Source organism: Myodes glareolus, chromosome 1 (assembly GCF_982192425.1).
Source record: "Myodes glareolus chromosome 1, mMyoGla1.1, whole genome shotgun sequence".
NCBI lineage: Eukaryota > Metazoa > Chordata > Mammalia > Rodentia > Cricetidae > Myodes > Myodes glareolus.
The window spans coordinates 94033944-94054215 of NC_142026.1; the positions used below are offsets into that span (position 1 = coordinate 94033944).

General features: G+C 33.6%; 1 non-coding gene across 1 annotated transcript; it reads right to left on the bottom strand.

Annotated features, from left to right (window-relative positions):
* Positions 1 to 1788: 1788 nt before the first annotated feature.
* LOC148123530 (U6 spliceosomal RNA) lies at positions 1789 to 1895 on the bottom strand. Its single transcript, XR_015734875.1, has one exon. It is a non-coding gene; the product is annotated as a U6 spliceosomal RNA (small nuclear RNA).
* Positions 1896 to 20272: the final 18377 nt, after the last annotated feature.

A 20272-nucleotide genomic window follows, 5' to 3' on the forward strand; every position in this document is an offset into this window, starting at 1 on the left:
TTTTTGTATGATCCTCCTATCCCCAATCTCTCCAACACCTTTATCATAAAGGGGTGTTGAATTTTTCAAATGCTTTTTCAGCATTCAATGAAATGATCATATGGTTTTTTTCTTTCAGTTTATTTATATGATGCATTACATTGATAGATTTGTGTATGTTGAACCAGCCCTGCATCTCTGCGATGAATCCTACTTGATCATAATGGATAATTTTTCTAATGTGTTCTTGGATTTGGTTTGCCAGTATTTTATTGAGAATTTTTGCGTCAATGTTCATGAGTGAGATTGGCCTGTAATTCTCTTTCTTGGTTGTGTCTTTGTGTGGTTTTGGTATCAGGGTAACTGTAGTTTCATAAAAAGAGTTTGGCAATGACTCTTCTGTTTCTATATTGTGAAATACATTAAGGAATGTAGGTATTAGCTATTCCTGGAAGTTCTGGTAGAATTCTGCATTGAAACCATTTGGTCCTGGGCTTTTTTTGGTAGGGAGATTTTTCATAACAGCTTCTAATTCTTCACAACTGACAGGTCTATTTAGATTGTTTACCTGGTCTTGGTTCAACTTGGTATATGGTACTAATCTAAAAAAATGTCCATTTCTTTTACATTTTCCAATTTTGTGACATACAGACTTTTGTAGAAAGATCTAATGATTCTCTGAATTTTCTCTGTGTCTGTTGTTATGTCCCCCTTTTTTTCTGATCTTATTAATTTGCATGTTCTCTCTCTGCCATTTGATTAGTTTGGAGATGGGTTTGTCGATCTTGTTGATTTTCTCCAAGAACCAGCTTTTTGTTTCATTGATTCTTTGGATTGTTTTCTGTGTTTTTATTTTGTTGATTTCAGCCCTCAGTTTGATTATTTCCAGTGTTCTACTCCTCCTGGGTGAGTCTGTTTCTTTTTTTTCTAGAGCTTTCAGGTGTGCTGTTATGTCTCCAATGTGTGCTTTCTCCGTTTTCTTTAATTGGGCACTTAGTGCTATGAACTTTCCTCTTAGCACTGCTTTCATTGTGTCCCATAGGTTTGAGTATGTTGTGTCTTTATTTTCATTAAATTCAAGGACGACTTTAATTTCTTTCTTTATTTCTTCCTTGACACAGGTGTGATTTAGTAGTTGACTGTTCAGCTTCCATGAGTTTGTAGGCTTTCTGGTGTTAGAATTGTTATTGAATTCTAACTTTATTCCATGGTGATCCATAAGACACAGGTAATTACTAATATTTTTTTGTATCTGTGAAAGTTTGCTTTGTTACCAAGTATGTGGTCAATTTTTGAGAAGGTTCCATGAGCTGCAGAGAAGAAGGTATATTCTTTCTTATTTGGGTGGAATGTTCTATAGATATCTTTTTAGTCCATTTGATTCATTACCTCTATTAATTCTCTTATTTCTCTGTTGGGTTTCTGTCTGATTGACCTGTCCATTGTTGAGAGAGGTGTGTTGAAGTCTCCTCCTATTAGTGTGTGTGGTTTGATGACTGCCTTGAGTTCTAAATGTTTTTCTTTTACATAAGTGGGTGCTTTTATATTAGGGGCATAGATATTCAGGTTTGAGACTTCCTCCTGATGAATTGTTCCTGTTATTAGTATAAAATGTCCGTCTCCATCTTTTCTGATTGATTTTAGTTTGAAGTCAATTTTTTTGGAAATTAGAATGGCCACACCCGCTTGTTTCTTAGGTCCGTTTGCTTGAAAAACCTTTTCCCAACACTTTACTCTGAGTAGGTGTCTGTCTTTGTGATTGAAGTGTGTTTCTTGTAAACAGCAGAATGTTGGATCCTGTTTTCGTAAAAAAATATGGAACGCTTCACAAAATTACGTGTCATCATTGCGCAGGGGCCATGCTAATCTTCTCTGTATCGTTCCAGTTTTAGTATATGTGCTGCCGAAGTGAGCACTACTTAGGTAATATTATATCCCTCTGGAGTTTTTGAGAAAGTGGAAGAAAAAAAGTTATATTTTCTCCAAGTTATGATAAAAAAATAAAGTAGATATAAATATTGTAACTGTAATTCTTGCTTAATATCTGTTTTGTTATATGTAATTTTACTATGTTAAAGTTAAAACCTTTCTTTTTTCTTTTATAGAAAAGAGGAAATGGTGTGCAAAGTCCTTCTGTATATATGTTGCTTTTATTGGTTAATGAATAATGAAGTTGGCATAATCCGTGATAGGGCAAAGTAGACCCTCGGCATAAACCTAAGCTGAATGCTGGGAGAATGAAGGTAGAGCAGGAGAAGCCATATAGCCTTGATAGGGACAGAAGCCATACAGAACTTTACCTGTAAGCCACAGCCAACTGGTTAAACACAGATTAATGGAGATGGGTGAGTTTAGGATATAACAGCAAGCTAGAAATATGCTTAAGCTATTGGCTAAACAGTATTGCACTTAATATATTCTCTGAGTGATTATTTCAAGTCAAAGAGGCCAATAATGAACTAGCCATCACCCCCAACAATAAATTAAATACACATAAACTTACATTGGCATAACACAAAATTTCCATGAAAGTAAGAGGCAGTTCGGTAGCAAAATAGTGTCTAAGTTTGATACAGTGAAAATCAAAAAGGTAACATTAATAACAAAAATCCAAGGGTACTGATAACCATAAATGTTTGAGTATATGCATATTTGAATGGAAAATGAAAATACCCATAAATTATAAAATAATTTAGAATGAAATCAATAAGAAATTCAAATTAAGCTAAACAGACACAATTAAGAGCAAAGCAGAGGATATTTTTTAAACATGAAGCCTGCATTTTCACAAGATCATCTTATTGGGAATAAAGTCATTTTTAATAATACATACAAAACTATAAAATAAGAAATATAATGAAAATAAGGTAAGGAGACACTTTAGAACATGAAAATTTTCAAAGAAAGAGCTAATATCCCATTACACTGAGAAGTATATACAATTACGGTTGTGAAGAGTGAAACTGGCATTACTTTATGAGTCTCAATACTGTATCATTTCAGTAAAGTAAGATTTTCAATAAATTCACCTAGTTAATAAATTCCTGTAAAATACTTAAATCTCTAGAAAATTTAAAATAAATAATCATCTGAATGAAAATAATATGCATTATAAAAAATGAGGAGTATTGATGGTGTGATAATTTTATGGAGAGTTGATAAATCCATAGTGTTTTTCAGTAGAAGATTAGTTTCTGTGGTGTATTTTGACTAACAAATTCCCCTAAAAGATGAGCTTTTCAGCTTTTATATTAAAAAAAAACTTAATCATTTAGTGCCACCAACTAAAGAGAGTATAAAACCTAAACTGAGAAATCCCATTCAAAAAGTATTTATTGTTGTTATGTATCAAAGATATATAAATGAGTATTAAAGGAAGCTTGGAGTGTACTATCTGAATAATACACTAGAAAAAAAAGTTTATATTAGGAATGCTAGGATATCTCGGCACCTGTCAGCATATTAACATAATTCACTACACCTTAACTCCCAGTGGAATGAATGATTTGGGCACTCTATGAATCCGTACATCTCCTTTGAACAGATTTTCTCTACCCACTCTGTTCATCCACACAGACATTCCTTCAACTCACTAAGTATATTTGTAACCCACTCTATCTTTGAGTCATCATATTAGCAATGTTGCCTCCCAGAAATATCATGAAATTCAATATACATCTTTTTATTATTCATAGATCAGAAAAAAATCCACCTTATTCATGCATTGATATAACTATAATCTAAAGTACCTAAGAATAACATGCATGACTAATTTAGCTTGTCATTGTAGTCACACTATACAGGAATCTACAGGATTTTAATGAGTATATATGAATCAAGTAATTTTATCTAAGTCAGTAAATGATCCAAAAGAATCAAGTACATGTCAGCAGCCATAATTAATAAAATTTAAGGGAATTACATTAAGCATAAAATAACTGTCAACACTCAACAAACAATATTTTAAGTTGAAATTCTACACTTAACAAAAAACAGAAACTATAACACTGTCAGTCAAGATTTTACTTCTAAAACTTTAGATTGGACAATGAAGTAAAAATAGAATACAATTACAATAAGTGAAACAAACTAATTAAAAAATTCCCATTAGTATTTGTCAGCTTTATGACACAATTAAAATACATGAGGCAATTTGTGAGGAGAAAGGTTAATTTACCCTTATAGTTTAGAAAGTTCTTCATGTCTAGGACCACTTACATGAAGACTGCCAAGAACAACATATCAGTGTGGAAACGCAGAAGAGATTAAACAGCTTGCTTGAATACAGAGAGCAGTGATCTAAGATATGGTTACAGATGAATAGAAGCAGCTTTCAAGGCATTGCCCCCAGTAACCGAAGGCGTTCCCACCAGGAAGTTCCTTCTAGAGGCTCCAACATGCCCTGTAGTGCCAGTCTGTAGTTTTAATGTAGAGATATTTAATGAACATCCATCCAAACCACAACACTTTTTATTCTCAGAAAATAGAACTGCTTTACCAGAAAATTGAGATAATTTATTGAAAGTAATAAGACTTTGGGAAATTGGCTATAGATCAGATTGAGATATAAAAGTCAATACTTCTCCTTAATTTTAATAACACACTAGGAGCATAAAAGGAAAAATATTACCCCTTTGAAAATAGTTACAAGAATTATGCAATACTTATGAATGACTAAAAAGATATTGAAAAAATGTGGCTGAAGAGCACTAAAGAGTATGGGAAGCAATAAAAAGTTAAACTCTGCCACAAAATGTCAAAAGGTCAGTTCGTAAAATGATTTTCATAATTATTTCTTTATCATTTTATTTCTTGTATGATTATGTATATAGTAAAAGTCCACATGTTATGAATATATAACTGCTGAATTTTAACAAATATATTTACCCAAGAGACTTTCAGCTAACTAAAGCTACAAAATGATTTTTTTCATGTAAACGCATTCTGTAGTACTCCAAGTAGAAAATATCTCAAATCTGAGAGAGCCCTAGATTTTCAATTTTTATAAGGTAAGGAAAAGTATAAAATTTTCATCTACCTATTTACTATATAATGCTGGATAATTTTGTCTCAGTTTGCTTTTCTAGTCATAAGAATGTATAATATGTGGCTCTTCTTTAGCAATTTATGAGTAGTTTGAAAGACTATGCTGTTAGAATCCTTATGGAATTTGTTATTATAATTTATCATATGTACTAAATTATAAGCATATTTTATGTTTTCTTTAAATATTTTAAATAATTTTCAGATGTAAGACTTATCACACATTTAATCCATTAAAGTATAAAACCTAGGGGTTATTATCATAAATATTTACTCCATCAGGTAGTCACTGTTAAATTTTCCAAATAGTGTTCTAAAGTCAAAGCTACTTGTTTCTGTTCTGGCTTCACGTCTTATCCTACAAGCAACATCTTCGATGTATACAGGAGATATATATTTTTTTCTCTTATGGCTCTGGGATCAAGACTGGAGACCAACAATTCTGAAAGATAAGATTTATTTTGGTTCAGGGTTTCTTTTGTGTCAGTCCATCATGATTGGGAAGGTTAAAGAAAGGAGAGTAACTAAGTTGTGGCAGACAGGAAATAAAGAAAGGAAAACAGGGAGGAACTGGGCTAGAGCAAATTAAATAGAGATGCATCCACTCTTTGTATTTTTAATCTATATTTTATTGGATGTTTGGAATCTTATTTGTGTATTAATATATTTTCAAAGAAGCACATCACTTCCGTTTTGATAGGGATTACATTGAATGTGTAGGTAAATGTTGACAATATAAACTTCAATTTTTTAAAAAATAGTTAATTCTTCTTGCTTGTGAATGTGAAAGGTCCTACAGACTTCTAGAATCTATTTTAATTCTTTCCTCTGTTTCCTGGTTCTCACTAAATGCATATTTAACTTCCTATGGAATTATTTTTATTTAATGTGCATGGGCAATTTGCATACATGAGGATACTGGATCCCTCAGGTCTAGAAACAAAGGTTCGTGCACCATTATAGGGTGCTGGGAATCAAACTCCAGTCCTCTGCTAGAGTGGGAAGGGCTCTTAAATGCTGAATGATCTTTCAAAGCCCATTTTCAGATATTTTTAAAGCTATTTTGAAGGGTGTTGTTTTCCTGATATCTTTCTTAGAGTGTTATTTCTGTCTTAAAAAGCTACTAGGTTTTATAAATCACTTTTGTCAAGCTCTACTTTGTTCATTTGGTCAAAATGACATTTGATAGAACCTTTAGGGATTTCTGAAGCACAATTATATCATCTGTAAATGGAGGTAAATTGACTTCTTCCTCCCACAGTGGAGGTTCTCATTTTGTTTATACAATGAAGGCTATTGGATTCTGTTCACCCTTTTGCTATTATTAAAACTTCTTATATAAATATTAATATATAAGGTTTTGTTTGAATATATTTTTATTTCTCTTGGAGTGAAACTGTTGAATCCTGCATCATTTCAAAAATAGACAGAATGTTTCCTAAAGTGACTATACCATTTTAAACTCCCCAGAGAACTATATGATGGCACCAGTTTCATTATGCCCTTGTAAGTATTTATCAGATTTTTGTTTTTACACTGTAATAATAACTGTGAAATAATACTTCTCTGAGTTTTTTTTTAGTTTTCCCTGATGACTATGGCATTAAGTATTCGTGAGCTAACTGATCATTTTTAAATCTATTTTCTCTGGAAAAAAAATCTAATTGTGTTGAGGTATTAGATTGTTTAATTATTGTTGATTTTTAAGCATTCCTTGTAAATTCTAGACAAATGTTCATTATAAGATATGTGATTTTAAAGTCTATTCTCCCTTCTAAGAATGTTTTCATCTCAGCTATTGTTCTCTTGCTACAATTTCTTTCTTAAAACCACACAAATAACTCGCTTAGTTTAAGTCTGCATATATTGAAATTCAGGTTTTGTACTACACATTTTTACATCTTTAAAATACTTAAGTTTAGGTAACCACAATAGGAGAATGTGGAGGAGCTGAGGATTTTAACACATATAAAGTTTCCGGTTCGTTGCACAGTCACACTGCCATGGTATCCAACATCCTGGACAACTCTTGAATTTTCTAGGTCCTATTTTGTTTATGGATTATGTATTTTGTGTGTATTTGTGTAAACTTTTTAATATTTATTCTGGTGGTTATTTTCTGCAATTGATTGAGATGTGGTTCAATGCTATTGTGTTTGGAAAAATATCAGCCAATATTTTATCAAATATTTTATTTTGTTATTCCCTTTTTCCCTTTCTTTTCCTTGCTCAAATTACAAGCATGCTTTCTATTTTGAAATTTTTCCATGGTATAAGATACTGTATTCTGTTTTTCCTCCTTGAAAATTATATTTTTTGTTGATTTCACAGAGTGAACCAAGAGATGAGTGACCAGCCCCTCAGCGGTACAAACCAGTCTCGAGGCCCTAGGCTCCAGTTCAAAGCTCCAAGTTTCTCCCCTACACATGTCAGCTGCAGTATTCAGAAAGTGGGCAAGTCTCCTGTAGGTAGTCTGCTCCAACATCCATACTTGTACTCTGTAATCTACAAGTCCCATTGAGCCCCCAGACCACACATGCCCAGATACCTCAGCAGCTCTCTGAGACACAAAGAGTACCTACAATGGTCAGTCCAAGAGACGATCCCAGAGACACAGACACCAACTGCAAGAATTAGACAAAGAGACAAAGACACTGCCTACACCAATTGGAGGAAGAGAGTAATATGGCAACACCAGAACGAAGTGGTTCTAGAAAAGGAAGAATTGAACATCCTAACCCAGAGAAAACAGAAGAAAATGACCTTAAGTATAACTTTATTAAGATACTAGATACTCTACAAGAGAAAATAAAATATTTCCTTAAAGAAATAATGGATAAGACAAACAAAAAATTAGAAGAAATCAATAAATTACTTTTAGAAAGTCAAGGAGGCCAAGAAAAAAAATATTAAACAAGTGAAGTGAATAGGTCAACAGTTCAAGACTTGAAAATTGAAATGAAGACAATGAAGAAAACAAAAGAATCAAATGAATTCTGGAAATAGAAAAGCTTGGTAAATAAAGAGGAAGTACAGATGGAAACATCACCAACAGAATACAAGAGATAGAAGAGAGAATATCAGAAGTTGAAAATGCAATAGAGGAAATGATTCATTGGTCAAGGAAAATGTCAAGTCCAAAAAATTCTTAACACAAAACAACCAGGAAATCTTAGATATCATGATAAGACCAAACCTAAGAATAAAGGGATAGAAGAAGGAGAACTCCAGATCAACGGCACAGAAAATACATTCAACAAAATGAAAGAAGAAACCATTCCCAATGTAAAGAAGAATATGCCTATGAAGATACAAGAAGCTCACGGAACCTGAAATAGACTGGGTAAGAAGAAAATGTCCCCTGGCCATAAAATAATAAAAATACAAAACGTATAGAATAAAGAAAAAATATTGAGAGTTGAAAAGAAAAAAAGGAAGTAACATGTAAAGGCAAACTTATCAGAATTACAGCCAGCTTCTCATTGGAGACTCTGAAAGCCGGAAGGTCCTGAATAGATGTACTGCAGATACCAAGAGACCATGGATGCAAGCCCAGATGGCTATACCCAGCAACTGTTCCAATCACCACAGACAGCGAAAACAAGATAATCCATGACAAAACCAGATTTTAATTATACCTATCTACAAATCCATCCTTAGAAAAAGTACTAGAAAGAAAACTCTAACCCAAGAAAGTTAACTGCACCCACAAAACAAAGGAACCAGATAACCTCACACCAGCAAACCCCAAAGGGAAACATAGAACACTACCACTGAAAAACAACATAAATTAGCAGTGACTGGTCACTAATATCTTTTAATATTAACGGACTCAATACACCTATAAAAAGACTCACGCTAACAGAATAGATAGGAAAACAGGACCAACTTCTATTTTATACAAGAAACACACCTCAATCTCAAAGACAGGCATTACCTCAAAGTAAAGTGCTGGAGAAAGATGTTCCTATCAAATGGACCTGAGAAATAAGCATGTGTAGTTGTCCTAATGTCTAACAAAATAGACTTCAAACTAAAATCAATTAAAAGAGATAGAGAAAGACACTTCATATTTGTCAAAGGAAAAATCCATCAATATTGACTCTCAAATCTGAACATCTATGCCCCAAATACAACAGCACCCACATATGTAAAATAAGCATTACTGAAGCTTAAATTGCATATCAAACCCCACTCACTAATGGCAGGAGACCTCAGCATCCAACTCTAATCAATGGACAGGTCTTCCAGACATAAAATTAACAGAGTAATATGAGAACTAACATATATCATGAAACAAATAGATATAACTGACATCTATAGAGCATTTCACCCAAACACAAATGAATAGACCTTCTTCCCAGCACCTCATAGAAACTTTTTGAAAATTGTCCACAATCTCAGTAACAAAACAAACCCCAACAGTTACAAAAAAATGGAATAACTTCTATATTTTCTTGGATCACCATGGATTAAAGTTAGAGTTTAACATCAGCACTAATTACAGGAACCCTACAAATTCATGGAAATTGAACAATGCTCAATTGAATCACCTCTGGGTCAAGAAAGTAATAAAAAAAGAAATTAAAGACTTTCTAGATTCAGTGAAAATGAATGCAAAAAGTACACAAACCTATGGGACGGTATGAAACCAGTGCTAAGAGGAATGTTCATTACACTAAGTGCCAACATAAAGTGGAGAAATCTCACACTAGTGACTTAATAGAATGTCCGAAAGCTCTAGAACACAAGAAGGAGTAGACAGTAGGAAATAATCATATTGAAGGCTGAAATCAATAATACAGAAACAAAGAAACAATACCAAGAATCAATAAAACAAAGAGTTGGTTTTTTTGAGAAAATCAACAAGATAGACAAATTCTTATCCAAACTAACCAAAAAGCAGAGAGCAAATATCCAATTTAACAAAATTTTAAAAAAAGGGAGGACATAAAAACAGATACTGAGGAAATCCAGAGAATCATTAGGTCATACTTTGAAAACCTATGTCCCACAAAATTGGAAAATCTAAAAGAAATGGACAGTTTTCTAGTCAGGTTCCACATACAAAAATTAAATCAAGACCTTGTACATATGTGCACTAAATATGATACCAGTAGCACAGACACTGAGACCAACAATAAAAAAATGGGACCTCCTGAAACTGAGAAGTTTCTGTAAGGCAAAGGACACCGTCAATAAGTAAAAAATGCAGCCAACTTAATGGAAAAGATCTTCATCAATCCCACATCAGAAAGAGGACTGATCTCCAAAATATATAAAGAACTCAAGAAACTAGACATCAAAATACCAAATAATCCAGTTAAAAATCGGGCACAGATCTAAACAAAGAATTCTCAAAAGAAGAATCTCAAATGACAGAAAGACACTTAAGGAATTACTCAACATCCTAAACCATAAGGGAAATGGAAATTAAAATGACTCTGGGATAACATCTTACACTGTCAAAATAGCTAAGATTAAAACAGTGATGATATCCTATGCTGGAGAGGATAAGGATTAAGGGGAACACTCCTCCATTGCTGGTGGGAGTGCAAGCTGCATAGCCCCTTTGGAAATCATTATAGCAGTTTCCCAGAAAATTAGGAATCAACCTATCTCAAAAACCAACAATACCACTCTAGAGCATATACCCAAAAGATGCATACTCATACCACAATGGCATTTGCTCAACTATGGTCATAGCAGCATTATTGATAATGGCCATAACCTATAAACAACCTAGATGCCCCTCATTCAAAGAATGGATAAAGAAAATGTGGTTTATTTACACAATGGAGTACTACTCAACAGTTAAAAAAATGAAATCTTGAAATTTGCAGGCAAATAGTTGACAGATGGAACTAGAAAAAGCCACCCTTGGTGACTTAACACTAATATTGTATTCCTCATTCATAAGTGGATATTAGACATAAAGCTAAGACTAACCAGCCTATAGTCCATGACTCCAGAGAAGCTAGGATACAAGGAGAACCCTAAGAAATACATACATGCATCCATACCACAACCAGGAAGGGGAAATTGATGAGCACGCCTGAGAAAGTTGGGAGAATGGGGGGCATTGGAAGAAGGGAGGGTAGAGTTGTAGGTGGAGGGGGAAAAGAAAGGGGGAGAAGAACATAAGAGAACCGGATGGCCGAATCTTGATTGAGAGAGCTATTATGAGGTTAATAAAAACCTGGCACAAGGGAAATTCCGAGGAATCCACAAGATTGACCCCAGCTAAGACTCCAAACAATAGTGGAGAGGGTACCTAAACTGGACTTCTCCTGTAATGAGATTGATCACTACCTTAGTTGTCATCATAGAACCTTCATCCATCAACTGATGGAAATAGATGCAGAGATTCTCAGCTCACACCTGGCCGAGCTCCCAAGACCAGTCAAAGAGAGGGAGAAGAAATAATGTGATCAAAGGGGTCAGGACCATGATGGGGACAGTCACAGCTGACCTGAGTTAGTGGGAGCTCACTGACTCTGAACTAACAGTTTGGGAACCAGTATAGGCCCCACCTAGGACCCCTGAATGGGAGTGAAACTTGTCAAGGTGGAACAGTCTGCGGGGCCCCTGGCAGTGGGACGAGGATTTATCCCTAGTGTTTTGAATTGGCTTTTTGGATTCTATTCCTTTTGGAGGAGTAACTTGCTCAGCCTAGATATAGGGGGAAGAGACTAGATCCTGACTAAAGTAATTAAGTCAGACTTTGTTGACTAACCATGGGAAGCATTATTCTCTCTGAAGAGTAGATGGGGGATTGGGAGTGAAGAGATGGTGCAAAAAGTAGGAAGAGGGGATAGGAAGGAAACTAGGATTGATATGCAAAATGAAAAAATCATTTTAAAAAATAAAAGATAAAATTTTATAAATTGTATTTCCTTTTGGATAATTTCTATTGATGTATAACCAAACTCACCAATTCTTCTTTGTTATTTTCAACCTTTTAACAGAGTTCATCTTATTTTTTCTTAGAGTTTCTCTATTGACACATTTTCTTTTGAATACTTTCTATTTTCTTTTGTCTATTCATATTGGTCATTTATGATTGCATACTATTTAATTAGAGACTTTTATTACAACTTGTGAGTCTTTAAATTTTATTTAAAAATTTTATGCTTCTGTCATATGTGATCCTGGCTTTTATTGTTACTTGATTTTTTTAGAATACACTTTTCTATGCCTATTAATAGGAAATATGTTTTTTAAAGTTATTTTAGAAAATAAGAATAGAAATAATTGAATTTCAATGCAAATTTTATGTTAATTTGATTACTAGTGTGACTTTTGCTTGCTTGTATCTAAAGTTTCAAAATCTTTTATTGTATAACCCCCTTTTTCCTTAAAACTCCTTAAATGGGTCATGTTCCATTTATTTATTTAACATCCCAATCCCAGTTTTTCCCCTTCCCAGCCCTTCTCCCACTTCCCCTCTACCCTACCACTCATTCTTCTCTATTTCTAATCAGAAAAGGGCAAGTTTCCCATGGATATCAACCAAGCATTGCTTATCAAGTCGGGGTAAAATTCTGTCTAGGATATTCAACCAGGTGTTTCTACTTCAGTCCACTTTAATATTGATCCCCAGAGCAATGTGTGACTTTGATATTCAGCCAAGAATACTTACATCAAAATTGTTTGTGGTTGACACTTCCTTTCAAATACAGATATATGTGAGTATTAAATAAACATTATTAAATAAATTGTAATATATGTAAATTATGGAAAATGTATGGATTACACTGTTTGTGCATTGAATTAAGACAGTGACAAAAGTAGAAAATGAACTATATATAATTTTAATGAAAAAATTATACATATGAGTATATATACATGATGTATTTTATGAATTTCCTAGAGAATCCAGATGGAATAGAGGTTGCTATACTTATAGGTATGAACTGTGACCTGGTAGGGAAATGTGTTTAATAATCACAAGAATGACATACTTTGCAAGCACAAATAAATAATTTGTCTTAACTTAGTGCACTTCCAAATATGGAAGTAAAATTTATTTATTGTTGAGTAAAGAGAATAGGCTTGAACTGATAGAATTCTTCTCAGGAAATCAAAAAGCACAAAATCACTACACATGGGGATGATGTGTGACCCAGGCATGTGTCTGTATATAAATTTTTCTAATATTGGTATAAATAAACACATATTTTCCATAAATGAAAATTAGTTGGATAGTTTTTTTAATTTTTTATATCATCAGGAAACTACACTCTAAGATGACTTTAGCCATCACATATTCTTAAAAAATATTTATTTGCTTTTTTAGATTATGATATAATTACAAGTTTGGCCTTCCTTTTCTGTTGCAAGAGGCCGCTTGTTTGTTCCCTGCTGATCAGCCTGAAATAACCACACACAAACTGTATGAATTAAATCACTGGTTGGCCTCTAGCTTCTTACTGGCTAATTCTAGCATTTTAATTTTGCCCATTTCTATTAATCTGTGTTTGCCACGTGTCTGTGGATTACTGGCTAGGTTCTATCATGGCTGTTTCCAGTAGCAGCTACATGGAGTCTCTTGTCTTTGCCTTCTTTCTCCCACATTCAGTTTAGCATTCCCCCTCTACCTCTATTCTGCTCTGCACAGGCCAAAGACAGTTTCTTTATTAACCAGTGGTATTCACTGCATACAGAGGAAAATCTCATATCACCTTTCCTCCATCACAAATCCCTTCTTACTCACATTGAGATTCATGGCTCTTTTTTCATTAACATTATACAGACTAAATAAGTTTTATTTATGGAATATATATATATACATATATATATATATTCACACACACATACACATAGATATTATTACTTGTATGTACATTCTCAGTGCTGACCATTTGGAATTGGATAGTCATTTAGTGTGCTCTTCTATGGGGAAGATTATTTCTCTCATTCTCAGTTTCCTGAGTTTCCTGTAGTTCTTTGTGTAGAACTGAGGTCTATGAACTTTCGCACATCTATGTCAATATATCTATTGTTGTTGTCCATATTCAGCTCATGTGTGTTGGCAGTCATGTTGGTAAGACTTTATGAACATATCTTCTAACATTACTTGCAGACACAATCTCACAACAAGTTCTATGACTCTCTGGCTTTTACAATCACTTAGCTCTATCTCTCAAGGTTGATATAGAAACACTTCAAAAATTTCTGTCATCTATGAATAAAAAAGTAATGGGGCAAGAATATTTGAAGCCATATTATTGGCAGTTGTGGATTAGGTAATAAAATATAGAAATATAATATTCATTTTTGACTTTTCTAAGTACTTAAATGGTCTTTCCCTCTGTATGCTATGAATATGTCTTACTACCATTGGTTAATACTAGGTGCTATAATTTTAATAGTGTCTCTGAGGGAGTTTCCTGAGAAATTTAACTGAGGTTGGAGAACCCACCCTAAATGTGGGTCACAGAGTGAGTGCGAAGCAAAAGGGGGAAGCCAGCTGAGCTTCAACATCCATCTCTGTTCTCTGGCTGAGGACTCAGTTGATCAGCTGCTTCATGCTCTTCAAACCAGAAATGGTGGTATCCCTTATTATGTTGTGAGCAAAAAGGAATATATATTTCTCTTTTGGAGGTCTATGGTACCCTTGCCAGCAACTGGGAAGGATGTATACTACACCTGACACTAGACTTGTGTCTATTAATCTAGATATCTGAGAGCAATGTCCTCTTGTCTAGTGTAATCATGTTTTCTCTGTCTTTATCATTGTCTCTGTCTCTTTCTCCATATTTATATCTATATCCAATCTATCTGTCTATCTATCTATTAATTTATGTCATTTATTTAACATCTATATATATATATATGTATTATGAATCTATCCATCTATGTATGTATGTATGTATGTATCTATCTATCTATCTATCTATCTATCAATTTATCTACCTATCTATCATCTATCTATCTATATAACAGTTAATGGATATATATTTTCATTTTATAGTTATAACAAATAGAGCAGGCATGAACATAGATGATCAGGTATTTTCGTGCTATTATGTGGAGAAATTTGGAGATATTTCACATGGTAAATCTACTGCTAGATTATTGCGGAACATCCACAGTGATTTCTGTAACAGCTACATCAGATTGCATCCAAGAGTTAATGAATATATTACTCTCCCTATATCCCCACACCAGCATTTGTTTTCTGTTATTTTCTTGTTATGGGTCATTTTGAAAGGAGTCATAGGAAACATCATGTGATTTGCTAGTTCCCAATGGCAGAGGCTACTGAACACTTTTAAAAATAATTTTTAGCCAATGTTTTTCTTTGGGGAATTCTCTTTCTCTTGGGTTATAGATAATTTAAAGTGGATAGTTTGTCTTCTTGGTGCATTGATATTAAAAGATAGTTTTGTTTGTTTATTTGTTGTTGTTGTTGTCTATTTGTTTGCTTTTGGATTTTTGGTCTATTCACAAATACACTCTATCAGATGTATGGTGGATAAAGTTTATTTCGACATTTTGCCAACTACCTCTTTCTTTTCTTTATAGAAGGTTTCCGATTCTATGGTTGCTGCTCATATTACAACCAGTCTTTTCTAAATGTTGCTTCTTGATGGGATTTAGTCACAGCAGTAAGAGAAATTACTGAACTAAGAAGAATTATACAAAACTGAATTCTAAAAGTATTTTTTGCAAATGGATTATTCAAATAAGTGGAGAAACATGCAGAACTTTGCATTAAATACTAAGAAACATCAAAAGAATACTAAACAGGAAGTTTTGTCTTGGGAAAGCAAGTTAATGGAGCGTTGATCAATTTTAGTTTTTCTGTAGGTTGTAGAGTATTTAGATAAATGTTCATTCTTGGATGTTAAATGGAAGAGTTTTAAATGAACACAGATTACTTCATTTCAATTTTCTCTTAGAAATTAAGTAGTACAGCAGATAATAATGAAATAATGGAAACACTGGAGCAGATTATAATCTTGTGTTTTATAGACATTAATGAGTAATATGTGAGTGGATGTGTGCTTTGTGTAGATGAGTCACGTGAAGTGTCACTTTTGTTTTTCTATCTACCAACATAATAACTATGCAAAAACAGTAATATTTTCTTCTTACTATATTTTTCTAAATTTTTAAAAATACAATGTAGTTATATAACCTTCCCTCTTCCCTTTACACTCTTCAATTATTTCTACCTACTGCCACCAACTCTATCCTCCCAAAAACATGAGCTCTTTTTATTTTTGTTCCATATGTATATAAGTACATAAATACATAAATATATACTGACGAATCCATATAATGTGGCTTGTGTGGATATGACTTCAGGGATCATCACTTGGAATTGGATAATCAATTAGGGGCCTATTCCTGGGGTACTGATTCTCCCTCTATCAACATCACTTAGGTGTCTATAATTCTTTATCCAGTGGTGAGGCACGATGAGATTTCTGCCTTCCATGACAGCATGTTTATTGATGTTAAAATTGTTTACATCTATAGTGACAGTCATATTGTTGAGGTATCATGGGTATATCTTCCCTATCATTTTTTAGGGGATACAATATCACAGCAGATATCTTGGTTCTATACTTCTGCCCTTGCTTCCTGCACTGTTCTTTGACTTTTAGGTGCACCAATTGGTGTAGATAACATTTAATCAATAGTTCATTGCATTATGGCTAATTGTGGTTTTTGTAAAGGCCATCACCTCCTGCAAAGAGTAACTTACATTGTTTTATAAGAAATATTGCCCACCACATTACATTTTCTTAAAAATATCATCAAATGCCTTGATATTCATCCTCTGACTTTTCTTTCTGTTATACCAAGTTCATGATTTCTAACCATTAGTAACATCTTTGTTCGTAAGTGCCTATATCCCTATTCATCTTTCCATTATTCAAATGGTCATTTTATTAATTTCTTAAATGTTTCAGCATAATTATATTAATGATTCCTTCTATCATTTAAGGTGATAAATCACTTCATGTCATTCTTATAAATCACTTATCTACATTTCTACTATTTTTACACATTTAAGTTAAAAAATAGAAATTATATAGATTGCATAAATATATATAATATGTATCTATTTATTTCCATAGCTATATATCCATATATTTAGACCTACCTTACAAATATAGATATTTTATAATTATACATACATATATTATATATAGATTATATAAGTTTTATGTCTATCTCTATAGAATATATATCTATATTCTCCAAATACACTAAATCTTTTGTTGTTTCTTATTCACTGTCCTCTAAATATTTAATTTCCTAATTTTTCTAGTTCTTTATGAGCTTTAAGTAAATTTCATGGCTTTTATATAATAAATTAGAATGTAAAACCTTCCTTAAGTAGCATGTATTTGAAATCCATAGCTTTTGTAGTAAAGGACAGAAGTATAACTGCAGAATAGATATTTTTGAAATTGAGAAATGGAGCTTCATGATTCTTAGTCAGCTTATTAGTAAACATTGTGAATTTTTATTTTCTCATTGATAAAAGAGAGAAATAGATCATGAAAATATTGGGAAAATCCAGCAAAAGCACACAACTCAATAAATGAATTCACATTTTTATTTGATAAATATTGAATTTAAATTATAATCACGTCTGTATGTTAAAATTGGCAGTATTGACATACAATGGACTACATTAAAACTTGTAAAATAATGTATTGAGGAGAAGGTCACTGAATCTGAAGGGAACCATGTTTTTACAGTCCAGAGAGAAATACAATTTAAGAACGTGAAAGAAAGGTGACAGTGTTCCATGTCACATTTGGTACATGCATTATGAGAATCATGTGGCATCTTTTATTAGATTCTGAACTTAATAAAGACATTGTCTAGCAAGGCCAATAGTGGCACACACCTTTAATTCCAGCACTCAAGAGGCAGAGGCAAGTGGATATCTGAGTTCGAGACCAGTCTGGTTAATAAAATTAGTTCCAGGTCAGTCAAGGGCTGTTACACAGACAAACTTTGTCTTGAACAACCAAAAAAAAAAAAAAGAAGAAAAAGAAAAAGAAAAAGAAAAAGAAAAAGAAAAAAAAAGAAAAAGAAAGGGAAGAAAGAAAATCCTCTTGCATGGGAGCAATGATTCAGAGGTTACAGTGATTACAGTGGTTAAAAGAACATCTTACTATTATACAGGGATCCAGTGTCCAACATTACAGAACTTTCTCTACTTTCTGTTTTAGGGTGTCCAGTTCCCTTTTCTGGCCTCTCTGTGCACCAGACTGTCACGTCATGTCCATATAGGCAGAATATCATTCATATGCGCCAAAAGAAGTATACAATTCTGAAATTTAAACTGTCTAATTCTGCTGTTTGCTTTGATATTCATGATAAAAACTATATAAATAATGCTCATTAAAATTCAGCTCATTTTTAAGGTTGATGGCACACACCTATAATTAAGGTTCTTAGGAGGCTGAGGCAGAAAGAAGGTCATGTTTCTGATAGGCCTATGCTACTCAGTAGGTTCTAGACAAGGTGGGTCACAATGTCAATCTCAATAAAATAGGGAAAATTAAGAATTGGGAATACAGTTCAGTGGTAGAGTATAGGCTTAATAAACTAATGACCATGGGTTCAATTTCCAAATAAAAACACTGAGGTCTCTGTTTGGAGGTAAGGCTTTTAGTAATTAACTTACAGAGTCCTTGAAGAAAAGTCCTTTTGCCCTGCTATGCTAGTAAAGTGAAAGGAATGTATCCTTAACAAAAGGGAAATTTTATCATTCTAAATATCAAATTTGTTTCATCTCAGATATAAGAAATTCAAGTGTTTCCAGCTTATGGTAAATTTTTTTGAAGCCTTTAGGGTATTTCAGTGACTGTTCTCTTTTGTGACTTCTGTTATTCTTAATGAAAATAAACATTTGCTGGGGGAATTGTCTTTTAAAAAGAAATAAGAATTTCTCCTTCCTTCCCTGATAATAAAACTACCTATAGATTCTTATTTTCTACTTGCATTTTAATGCTCATTCCTTCACATATTTTATCTAAATTACCCATTATTCTTACCTTTTTAAATCGGTTTTCTTCCTATAATTTGAAACCATAATCAAGTATTTCAAGCAAGCTCTTGAAAGTATATCAGCAAGAACATTAGCAAAGACAATGAATATAGTAGTCCATCCAAATCCTTTTTACTCTAATTTTTATTTCACAGGCAAATAAGAGAATTGTGTATCACTCCTGTCCAGTGATTGCTGTGGGAGAACCCGGCTGTACGCTGTGGATATGTTTTGTTCCCATTTGTTAAAAATAATAGCTGTTAGAGCAATAGCCAGGCAGGATAAGAATAGGTGGAACAATCTAACTGAGAACTCAGATGAGGAGGGACAGAGTTGGCAGAGAGGCCAGCCAGCAACAAGATGTACTAGACCACAAGCAAAAACACGAGTCATGAGGCAATTCACAGATTAATAGAAATGGGTTAATTTGAAAGTAGGATCTAATTAGCAACAAACCAGAGCAATAGGCAAAACAGTCTATAATTAATATTAAGGTTTTTGTGATTATTCCGGACTGGGCAGGCAGAAAATGAAAGGGCCACCCCTGTTTATAAGTGATTTTATGTGTATTACTTCATTCTAGTATGATCTGAAATGACAGCATCTTTAAGTTTTCTTGACAATTTATCCTCTATTGTGAAAGGATTTTCAAAAACTTTCGATACTGTTAAATATCTACATTTCTAAAGGTTTCATGTTGTCACTTAATTTGCATAACACCACCTTCAAATTTTTCTTTCTTTCCATACATAACTCACATCTCTGCCTTCTTACATACTCATGAAAGCTCATGTTCCATTTTCAAACCATTAAAAATTAAGACTGGGATTGAACGAGCATGTGATCCAACCAGATTTTCTGAATGTGGCCAGATTCTCTGAATGTGGCTGGCCCGGAGCCTTTCTGAAAAGCCATTGACAATGACACTGGGACTTGTTTCCTCTGCATATACTGGATTTTTGGGATCCAGTCTGTTTGGATACTCACCTTCCTGGACCTGGAGGGAGGGGGGAGGAACTTGAACTTCCCACAGGGCTGGAAGCCCTGACTGCTCTTAGGGATGGAGAGGGAGGAGGAGGGGGAGGGGGTGTGGGAGGGTGCTGGGAGGAGGGGTGGAAATGGAAACTTTCATAATTTAATAAACTTTGAAAAAAAAATTAAGGATTTCAGCCAGGGAGTGGTGGTGGTGGTAGACTTCAGCACTTGAGAGGCAGAGACAGGGCG